Source organism: Myotis yumanensis, unplaced genomic scaffold (genome assembly GCF_028538775.1).
Source record: "Myotis yumanensis isolate MYYU_CA2020_CCGP unplaced genomic scaffold, mMyoYum1.0.hap1 SCAF_13, whole genome shotgun sequence".
NCBI classification, from domain to species: Eukaryota; Metazoa; Chordata; class Mammalia; order Chiroptera; family Vespertilionidae; genus Myotis; species Myotis yumanensis.
This window is the reverse complement of record NW_027223764.1, coordinates 53736620-53746648: the sequence shown is the minus strand read 5'-3', so window position 1 is coordinate 53746648 and position 10029 is coordinate 53736620. Positions and strand designations below refer to the sequence as shown.

The 10029-nt window shown below is 45.7% G+C and overlaps 1 non-coding gene across 1 annotated transcript; it reads left to right on the top strand.

Annotated features, from left to right (window-relative positions):
- The first annotated feature begins 8468 nt into the window (after window positions 1-8468).
- LOC139022265 (U6 spliceosomal RNA) lies at window positions 8469-8572 on the top strand. The gene has a single exon (XR_011473648.1). It is a non-coding gene; the product is annotated as a U6 spliceosomal RNA (small nuclear RNA).
- The last annotated feature ends 1457 nt before the right edge of the window (window positions 8573-10029 follow it).

Genomic DNA, 10029 nt, shown 5'->3' with positions numbered 1-10029 from the left:
TCGGGCTTTCTCAGCCTTGTTTTCCAGGCAGTCTGTGTACCTTCAGGGGCATTTAAGGGAGGTGGTGGGTATGGCCTGTCCTCCCCCAGGTTGACCAGGAAACCTCAGCATCAGTGTCTTGGTTTACGTCTGTGCCCAGTCTTAGTCAGCCACCTAGTCTCAGGCCCCCCATTTCTGTTTCTTTCATCACATATTCTGTCATTTTCCTTCAGGCTATGGTTGATTTGTCTCCAACTCTGCAGCAAGGAACAGGCTGCTATTTCACACATCATCTCACAAGTTTTGCTAATGGATCAAACTCAACATGCCCCAGTCTGAACTCACTCCTCCCTCCTCAGCACCCTGCATCCATCTCCCAGGCCCTGCAGGGACTCTACACTCCTACCAGGTCCACAAGCCAGAAACCACGCTCCTTCCTCTCTCCATCCTCCTCAACCAGCTAAGTGTCACTGCATGTGGTTCCATCTCTACATCCCCTGTCTCCACCTGCCTTCTTTCAGCTCATCTGCCATAGGCGTGGGTTAGCCTCCTGGACTGTTCTCCTCTTACATCTCTGATGTACCCTTCATCTGCTACTACCAACTGTCAGACCATGTGCTTGTACCACGTCATACCCACGCCCACCCCCCAAAGGCTTACCCGGCCTGGTGACCACGGCCTCTCCCTGACCTCCATTTCATCTCCCACCCCACCTCCCCACCATCTCTGCAGCCTGGCAGAGCCTGGCCTCTCACTCACCTTTGGGAAAGCTGTTGCCTCGTTGGGGAATGCTCTTCCCCAAACTGAATCTGCTTATCAGCATTTGGAGCCCAGATACAATGCCACTCTTCCGTGGGACTCCTGGGAGCCCACTCCTCCCTATCACCTGAGGCCTAGTACCTGAAAATCCCAGCTGAATGATCCCAGCTTGCAACATGGAGCTCCAGGGAGCTGTCTTCTCATTCTGCTTTGCAGGCTACCCTGCCCTCTAACCCATCTTTGTGTGTCAGAGCTGGGACAGGCCACAAAACACAGAGGACATGCAACACTGGGAGTGGACATGCCCACAGGGACACTTCAGCCCCTTCCAGGAGTGTCTTCACCCTGTTTATTTTCTCAGGACCAGCAAGATCCACACATTAAACTAACTGGCTGTGAAAAGGGTGTCAGATCCTGCACAGCTTAATGACATCACAGAGATTACATCTAATCTAATAAAAGAGAAACATGCAAATTGACCACACTTCTGCTATGCCCCAAGCCACGCCCACCAGCCAATCAGTGCGACTATATGCAAATTAACCCAACCAAGATGGCAGCCAGCAGCCATGGAGCTGGAGCAAGCAGGAGGCTTGGTTGCCCCGGCAATGGAGGAAGCCAAGCTTCCTGCCTGCCCTGGCCGGCTGTGGCCTCCACTCAAGGCAACAAAGTTTCAATTATAAAAGATAAATAAATCCCAGATACCTGCTTCCAGCCAGCCTCCACTGGGAGCTTGGGTGGCTAGGGCCTGTGGCCAGCCTGCAAACAACCATCAGCCCCTCACCCAGGCTGGCCAGGCACCCCAGCATGACCCCCCACCCTGAAGAGGGTGTGGCCAGCCTGAAAATGGCCCTTAGCCCCTCATCCAGGCTGGCCAGGCACCCCAGTGGGGACCCCCACCCTGAAGGGGCTGTGGCCAGCCTGCAAACAGCCATCAGCCGCTCACCCAGGCTGGCCAGGCACTCCAGCAGGGACCCCTACCCTGAAGGGTGTGTGGCCAGTCTGAAAACGGCCCTCAGCCCCTCACCCAGGCTGGCCAGGCACCCCAGTGGGGACCACCACCCTGAAGGGGCTGTGACCAGCCTGCAAACAGCCATCAGCCCCTCACCCAGACTGTCCAGGCAATCCAGCGGGGACCCCCACCCTGAAGGGTGTGTGGCCAGTCTGAAAACGGCCCTCAGCCCCTCACCCAGGCTAGCCAGGCAACCCAGAGGGACCCTCACCCTGATCCTGGACACCCTCGGGGCAAACCAGCCAGCCCCTATCCATGCACCAGGCCTCTATCCTATATAATAAAAGGGTAATATGCAAATTGACCTTAACAGCAGAACTACTGGGAATGACTGGTCACTATGACACACACTGACCACCAAGGGGCAGATGCTCAATGCAGGAGCTGCCCCCTGGTGGTCAGTGCGCTCCCACGGGGGAGCTCTGCTCAGCCACAAGCCAGGCTGATGGCTGCCAATACAGCGGTGGTGGTGGGAGCCTCTCCTGCCTCCTCAGCAGCGCTAAGGATGTCCAACTGCAGCTTAGGCCTGCTCCCTGCTGGCAAGTGGACATCCCCCGAGGGCTTCCGGGCTGCCAGAGGGATGTTTGACTGCCAGCTTAGGCCCAATCCCCAGGGGAGCGGGCCTAAGCCAGTAGGTGGACATCCCCCGAGGGGTCTCAGACTGCGAGAGGGCACAGGCCGGGCTGACGGACCCCCCTGAGTGCACAAATTTTTGTGCACCGGGCCTCTAGTATAAATAATAATCACACATCACAACCATTAACAATAATGATGACAATTAAAAGGAAAAAGATTGACTTCTGGTTATTAATAGCATTATATTAATAACTACCATCATGAGAAATGTTCCTTGGGAAGAGGTTGGTTTTTCTCCAGCACTGACTGCCCCAGAGTGGGGACAGAGGACAGAACAAAGAAAATGGGCAATAGAGAGGCATGATTATCTGTGTAAAAAGGCAAGAGAGATCTGCAATATCGAGACAAGATACAATCTGCCACCTTCCCACTCCACTACTCTGTCCCCTCCCGGCTCTCTTAGGTAAACCACAACCACAGTAGCAACAGTAGTAACTAACACAGGACACAAGTGAGCCAGCTGTATGTAGTTTCCTCGCATTCAATGTCTCTCTCCAGCTCACAACCCAGGGGGCCCATGGGACAATGATCTAGAGTGGGAACTGAGGCCATTCCTGTGTGACTCCAAATCCAAACCTCGTTTTCCATTGTGAGCCATTTGTCAGGGAAACCCCAGAGTAGCTAACAGGGATGAGGCAGCAAGTGTGCCCTGGAAGCCACAAGAGCAGGTGAAGCAATGACCCAAGTTGGAGTTTTACCACATACAGAAAAATTGTTTCAAGTAAATTCAAAACACAGTAATGAAATTATTCATCTCTACTGGACTATATCTTAAGGATAAAAATAATACAAAGAAATTAAACAGGAGTCATATTAGCGGTGCTATTGGTAGTATTACTATTTTTAAATGACACACATACACAGGCACCCACAATGTTATTAGGAATCAAGAACTTTTACTGTAAAAGTAAAAAAAATTAAAATAAAATAAAGTATGTTAAATAAAATTCCTATAATCTTACATTCAACTTAGAAATACAAGTTATAAAATAATAATGTATTTTTCTTTTTCAAATAAAAAGAAATCTGTATTTCTTAGATCCATGGAAATATGTATTTCCACCAAAAATATCTAGAAACAATAAAAGCCAAGTAGTAATAATCACCACTGGCATGCAAACTTTAATTTCCAGTTGTTAGCAGAAGATGTGTGAAATGATTCTAGACTATCTTATTATAACAGAAACAAGGAAGCTAGCCAAAACTACCAAGGAAATGTCAAAAGTTCCTAAGAACCAATATGAAAGAATTTTCACTGGCCAAGGATGGGACAATGTAAGCATAAAAAAGAACAATCCTTGCCCTGGCCAGTTTGGCTGAATGGATAGAGCATTGCCCTATGGACTCAAGGGTCCCAGGTTCGATTCCTGTCAAGGGCACATGCCTGGGTTGTGGGCTTGATCCTCAGTGGGGGCATGCAGAAGGCAACCAATCAATGCTTCTCTCTCATCATTGATGTTTCTATCTCTCCCTTCCTCTGAAATCAATAAAAATTTATTTTAAACAATTTTTAAAAATTAAATCTTTATTGTTCAGATTATTACAGTTGTTCCTCTTTTTTCCCCCCATAGCTCCCCTCCACCCGGTTCCCACCCCACCCTCTCCCCTTATCCGCCCCACTCCCCCTGTCCTCATCCATAGGTGTACGATTTTTTTCCAGTCTCTTCCCGCACCCTCCACACCCCTTTCCCCCTGAGAATTGTCAATCCACTTCCTTTCTATGCCCCTGATTCTATTATATTCAATTAATTCTGCTCATCAGATTATTTATTCACTTGATTTTTAGATTCACTTGTTGATAGATGTGTATTTGTTGTTCATAATTTGTATCTTTACCTTTTTCTTCTTCTTCCTCTTCTTAAATGATACCTTTTAGCATTTTATATAATACTGGTTTGGTGGTGATGAACTCCTTTAGCTTTTTCTTATCTGTGAAGCTCTTTATCTGACCTTCAATTCTGAATGATAGCTTTGCTGGGTAGACTAATCTTGGTTGTAGGTTCTTGGCATTCATCACTTTGAATATTTCTTGCCACTCCCTTCTGGCCTGCATAGTTTCTGTTGAGAAATCAGCTGACAATCGTATGGGTACTCCCTTGTAGGTAACTAGCTGTTTTTCTCTTGCTGCTTTTAAGATTCTCTGTTTGTCTTTTGCTCTTGGCATTTTAATTATGATGTGTCTTGGTGTGGTCCTCTTTGGATTCCTTTTGTTTGGGGTTCTCTGCGCTTTCTGGACTTGTAAGTCTATTTCTTTCACCAGGTAGGGTAAGTTTTCTGTCATTATTTCTTCAAATAGGTTTTCAATATCTTGCTCTCTCTCTTCTTCTGGCACCCCCATAATTTAGATGTTGGTTCGCTTGAAGTTGTCCAGAGGCTCCTTACACTATCTCCATATTTTTGGATTCTTTTTTCCTTTTGTTTTTTCCATTGGGTGTTTTTTGCTTCTTCGTATTTCAAATCTTTGACTTGATTCTTGAAATGCTCTAGTCTGCTATTGGATTTCTGTATAATATTCTTTATTTCAGTCAGTGTATGCTTAATTTCTAGTTGGTCCTTTTTCATATCCTCGAGGGTCTCACTAGATTTCTTGAGGGTCTCACTAAATTTATCAGCAGTTTCTAGAAAATTCTTGAAAAACCTTATAAGTGTGGTTTTGAACTCTATATTCTGTAGTTTGCTTTCCTCCATTTCTGTCATTTGTGACCTGTTTCTTTGTCTCCACATTTTGGCTGCTTCCCTGTGTCGATAGAGTGGCTTTGTGTGCTAGGTGTCCTAAAGGGCCCAGTGGCTCAGCCTCCCCAATTACCTGAGGTGGACACTCTTGGTGCACCCCTTTGTGGGCTTTGCGCACAGTCTTGTAGTAGTTAAGCCTGGATTATAGTTGGTATCACTGGGAGGAATTGACCTCCAGGCCAATTGGCTATGAGAATCAGCTGTGTCTATGGTGGGAGAACTTCTGTGCTGGAGACACCCTTATGGGGCAAGACTTTCTTCAGTGGGGCTTTGGTGCTCACTGAGTCTGCCCCTGAGTGTGTCCCTTATGGATCTGAGGAGTTGTAATCTGGATGGTCCCACTCTGACCACTGGGTACACTGGCTCTTGGATCTCTAAGGAGGTGCTAATTTAGCCTCTGCCTGAGGCTACCCAGCAGGAGCTACGGAGAGATCTGCAGATTCCTCTTCTTTGTTTGGGGTTTGGAGGTGCCCAGATGAGGCCCAGCTGTGAAGCAATGCAAGCTGCTGTGGGGCTTTGGGCCTTCTTTTGGATGTTCTGGGTCTCTCTGACCCAGCTGCAGCTTGTTAGGTAATTTTATATGGCAAAGGGCCAGGCCATTCATATGCAAAAGCCTCTGCACACAGCTTGGGTGGGGTGGGGTCTCAGGGAATCAACAGGGTGGAGCAAACAGCTATGGCTGATCCTCAGCCCTGCCCTAAGAGGCCCCAGGTCTCAGTGTCTCGCAGTAATCGCTGCAAGTAATCGCTGCAAGCATCTCTGAGAGAAAGCCACCCTCGAGTTCCGCCCGATACCAGACAGTCCAGTTTCTCCCTGTATGAGTCTGGGACCCAGACACTCGCCCAGAACTGGAGTTCGAGCAGTCGCAGCTTGTGTCTCCCTCACGATAGAAAAAGACAACCGCATCCTCAGTTGCCAGCCCTTTCCACGTGCTCCTCCGTACCTCTGCACTTTACTTCCGCACCTCCTCTGAGTCTCAGTGTGCTTTTCTCTTTCCTTCTAGTTGTAAAATTTCCACTCAGCCAGCCTTCCTGTGGTTCTGGATGATGTCTATTTTGTCTTTTAGTTGTATTTTTGAAGTGGTTGTGTGAGGCATCAGTTTCCAGTGTTTACCTATGCCACCATCTTGGTTTCTCCTTAAACAATTTTTTAAAAGAGCAATGAGTTAAACTATATCAAAGAAGTTAAAATGCTTGAATCTATAATAATAACTGCATTGGTTATGTTGGCAATTGCTAGAATACCAAATTAGTATTATTCTGAAATCTGGTACATAAACTGGAAGAATGGCATTTATCTGGACTTTCCTGTACAACCTATCTTTTGGGGAGACCAACTCATTGATGACCTAAAGTTCTTATTTATAGAATAATTCCAACCAATAAATACAGGCAGAAATATTGTGCTAGAATACCGCTTTGCAACCCTAATAAAATAGTAACCCTGGAGGAGACCAAGATGGCGGCGTAGGTAAACACCGGAGACCGCTGCCGCAAACAACCATTTCAAAAATACAACTAAAAGACTGAACGGACATCACCCAGAACCACAGGAAGGCTGGCTGAAGAGAGACTCTACAACTAGAAGGAAAGAGAACAGCAAATAGAGGCTCAGAGGCGGCGCAGAGTGGAAAATACAAAGGTACCGAGGTGCGCGCGCAAAGCGGGCTGGTGGCTGAGGGCGCGGTTGTCGTTTTCTGTCCGGAGTGAGTCTCAGACTCTGGGCTCCAGATCCGGGCGAGTCTCTAGGGACCCAGACTCAAACGGGAGAAGCGGGATTATCCGGCATCAGTTGGAACCTGAGGGCAGCTTTCTCTCCGAGGTTTGCAGCGGCTGCCGGGGTTCTGAGAAGCAGAGCCTCTGGGAACGGGACTGAGCGTGGCCATAACTGCTCCCTCCGCCCGCCCTGTTGAGCCCGCCCAGCCCAAACCCTGCGCACAGCCATTTGCCGATCGCCTCAGGCAAAGGCTGGATTAGTGCCTCCCCAGAAGGCAGACGTTTTCCATACAGCTGATTCCTATAGCCAGTCGGCCTGGCGGTCAAATCCCTCTAGTGTTAACTACAACAATTAAGGCTTGGCTAGAACAAGACTGTGCACAGAGACCACAAGGGGGTGCACCAAGAAAGCATAAAAGATGCGGAGACAAAAAAACATGACAGAAATGGAGGATATGGAGCTAAGAATCCCAATTTTGAGGGCTTGCCATAAATTTGTGCAGAGCCTCACCAAAACTAATGAGACCCTCGATGCTACGATAAAGAAATTAGAAAGTAAGCATACACGGACTGAAATAAAGAATATTATACCCAATAGCAGACCAGAGGAGCACAATAATCAAACCAAAGATTCGACAAAAAACACCCAATTGGAAAAGCAAAATGAAAAAAGAATCCGAAAGTGTGAAGATAGTGTAAGGAGCCTCTGGGACAGCTTTAAGCAAACTAATATCAGAATTATTGGAGTGCCAGAAGATGAGAGACAGCAAGATATTGAAAACCTATTTCAAGAAATAATGGCAGAAAACTTCCCCCACCTGGAGAAAGAAATGGACTTACAGGTCCAAGAAGCGCAGAGAACCCCAAACAAAAGGAATCCAAAGAGGACCACACCAAGACACATCATCATTAAAATGCCAAGAGCAAAAGACAAAGAGAAAATCTTAAAAGCAGCAAGAGAAAGAGGCTCAATTACCTACAAGGGAGTACCCATACGACTGTCAGCTGATTTCTCAACAGAAACTTTGCAGGCCAGAAGGGAATGGCAAGAAATATTCAAAGTGCTGAATACCAAGAACCTACAACCAAGATTACTTTATCCAGCAAAGCTATCATTCAGAATTGAAGGTCAGATAAAGAGCTTCACAGATAAGGAAAAGCTAAAGGAGTTCATCACCGCCAAACCAGTATTATATGAAATGCTGAAAGGTATCCTTTAAGAAGAGGAAGAAGAAGAAAAAGGTAAAGATACAAATTATGAACAACAAACATGCATCTATCAACAAATGAATCTAAGAATCAAGTGAATAAATAACCTGATGTACAGAATGAACTGGTGATTATAATAGAATCAGGGACATAGAAAGGGAATAGACTGACTATTCTTGGGGGGAAAAGGGGTGTGGGAGATGCGGGAAGTGACTGGACAAAAATCATGCACCTATGGATGAACACAGTGGGTGGGGAGTGAGGGTGGAGGGTGGGGTGGGAGCTGGAAGGAGGGGAGTTATGGGGGGAAAAAAGAGGAACAAATGTAATAATCTGAACAATAAAGATTTAATTAAAAAAAAAAATAGTAACCCTAACAATGATCATCAATAGCTTCCAAATCCATTGACAAGAAATGTCTTACTGTGCTCACTTTGGCAGCACATGCACTAAAACTGGAATGATACAGAGATTAGCATGGCCCCTGCGCAAGGATGACACACAAATTCATGAAGCGTTCCATATTTTTTAAAAAAGAAAAGAAATAAATGTCTTACTGAGTGGTTCAAATTGACATCACCTGAGCTCACTGATGAACCTTCAGATCCCAAAAGGAAAGACTCCAGCCTTCCATGCTCCTGGTGGATGCAACAGAAAATATGGCACCAACTGGTGAATAGTTTTACAAAAAAATCTAATTCTAATCAAGCTGATAACCGTGGTTGATAATAGATCTAATTATCAACTTATAGAAAATATAATAGAGAAACAACATCACAGAGTCAGCAACTCCAGAATGTGGAAAATTCTACAGAACAAATGTCTCATCAAATAAATAACAAGGGGTGGGGGAAAGAGGGAGAACTTTTGGTTGAAAAAAAAGCAGGTACAGATATGGTGCACATTGTTTTATTCCCTTTTTTAACTGTAAAAAGAAGCAGGGAGATGTAAGCATTGACTGGATATTAGGTAACATTACATAATTATTTTTCATATCTCTAGTGTGATAATGATAAAATGCTTATGTTTTTTAAATAGTTCATTTCTCTTAGATATACATAGTTAAGCATTTAATAATGAAATGGTATAATATTTGGATTTTCTTTTAGATAACTTTGGGGGACATTAAAGCAGGGATAGAGGACAGGGGTATAAGTGAAACAAGAAAAAAAACTGTAGCTTAATGCTTAACTTCGGTTTCCCTAATCAAAATGTCTACTCTTTACAGATATTTATAAATGTGTTATTAATTCTATCAGAGAATAAGAATCACATATGGTTGTGTGGTGATAATTTTAGCTTTAAGTTTAAGGTAATTTCAGATATTTTCTAAATATTGTTTATGTGCCCCTCGTCCTCAGCACAAAGATTGACAAAACCAAGAGTGCCCTCCAACCCTAGTTCTTCTGTTGGGGAAACACCTCAACTGTAGCCTTGGTGACCATGCTGCCTCCAACCCCAGCCAGGCCTGGCACTGCAGTTTTCATGGGCTGCTCTTTGGGGCATGGAAACCCACTCGCCCGATCACTCATCGCCATGTAGACTCTCCTTTACATCAGCCAAGTCTTGATGGCTCAAAGCAATGGTTTCTGCATGTTTTCTTGACACCAAATGACCCACATTTATCAAATTAAATTGGAGATTACATTAAACACCTTTCCCTGCTCCTTTCTGCTAAGCCTCCTTCTCACTCCTGTTAGAACTCTTAGCTGTCCTTTTCCTGAAAGTCTCCTGCCTCAAGGAATAGCCTGAGACAGTCTCTCTGCCTTCCTGACACAGGGGAACACGTGGCCTCCCCTCTCACCTCTAGCGACAGAGGTGTCATTGCTTGTCGGCCTTGGCCAATCTGAAATCATTGCAACCAGAGAGAATGAATGGGCTTCTTAAGATTAGAGACAACGCTGCACACGAAGTCCTCGGTGTCTAAAGGCAGTGAGCGATGAGCAATTGAGACCTATCGGCCAGTGCTGTCCTGCTCATGGCGAG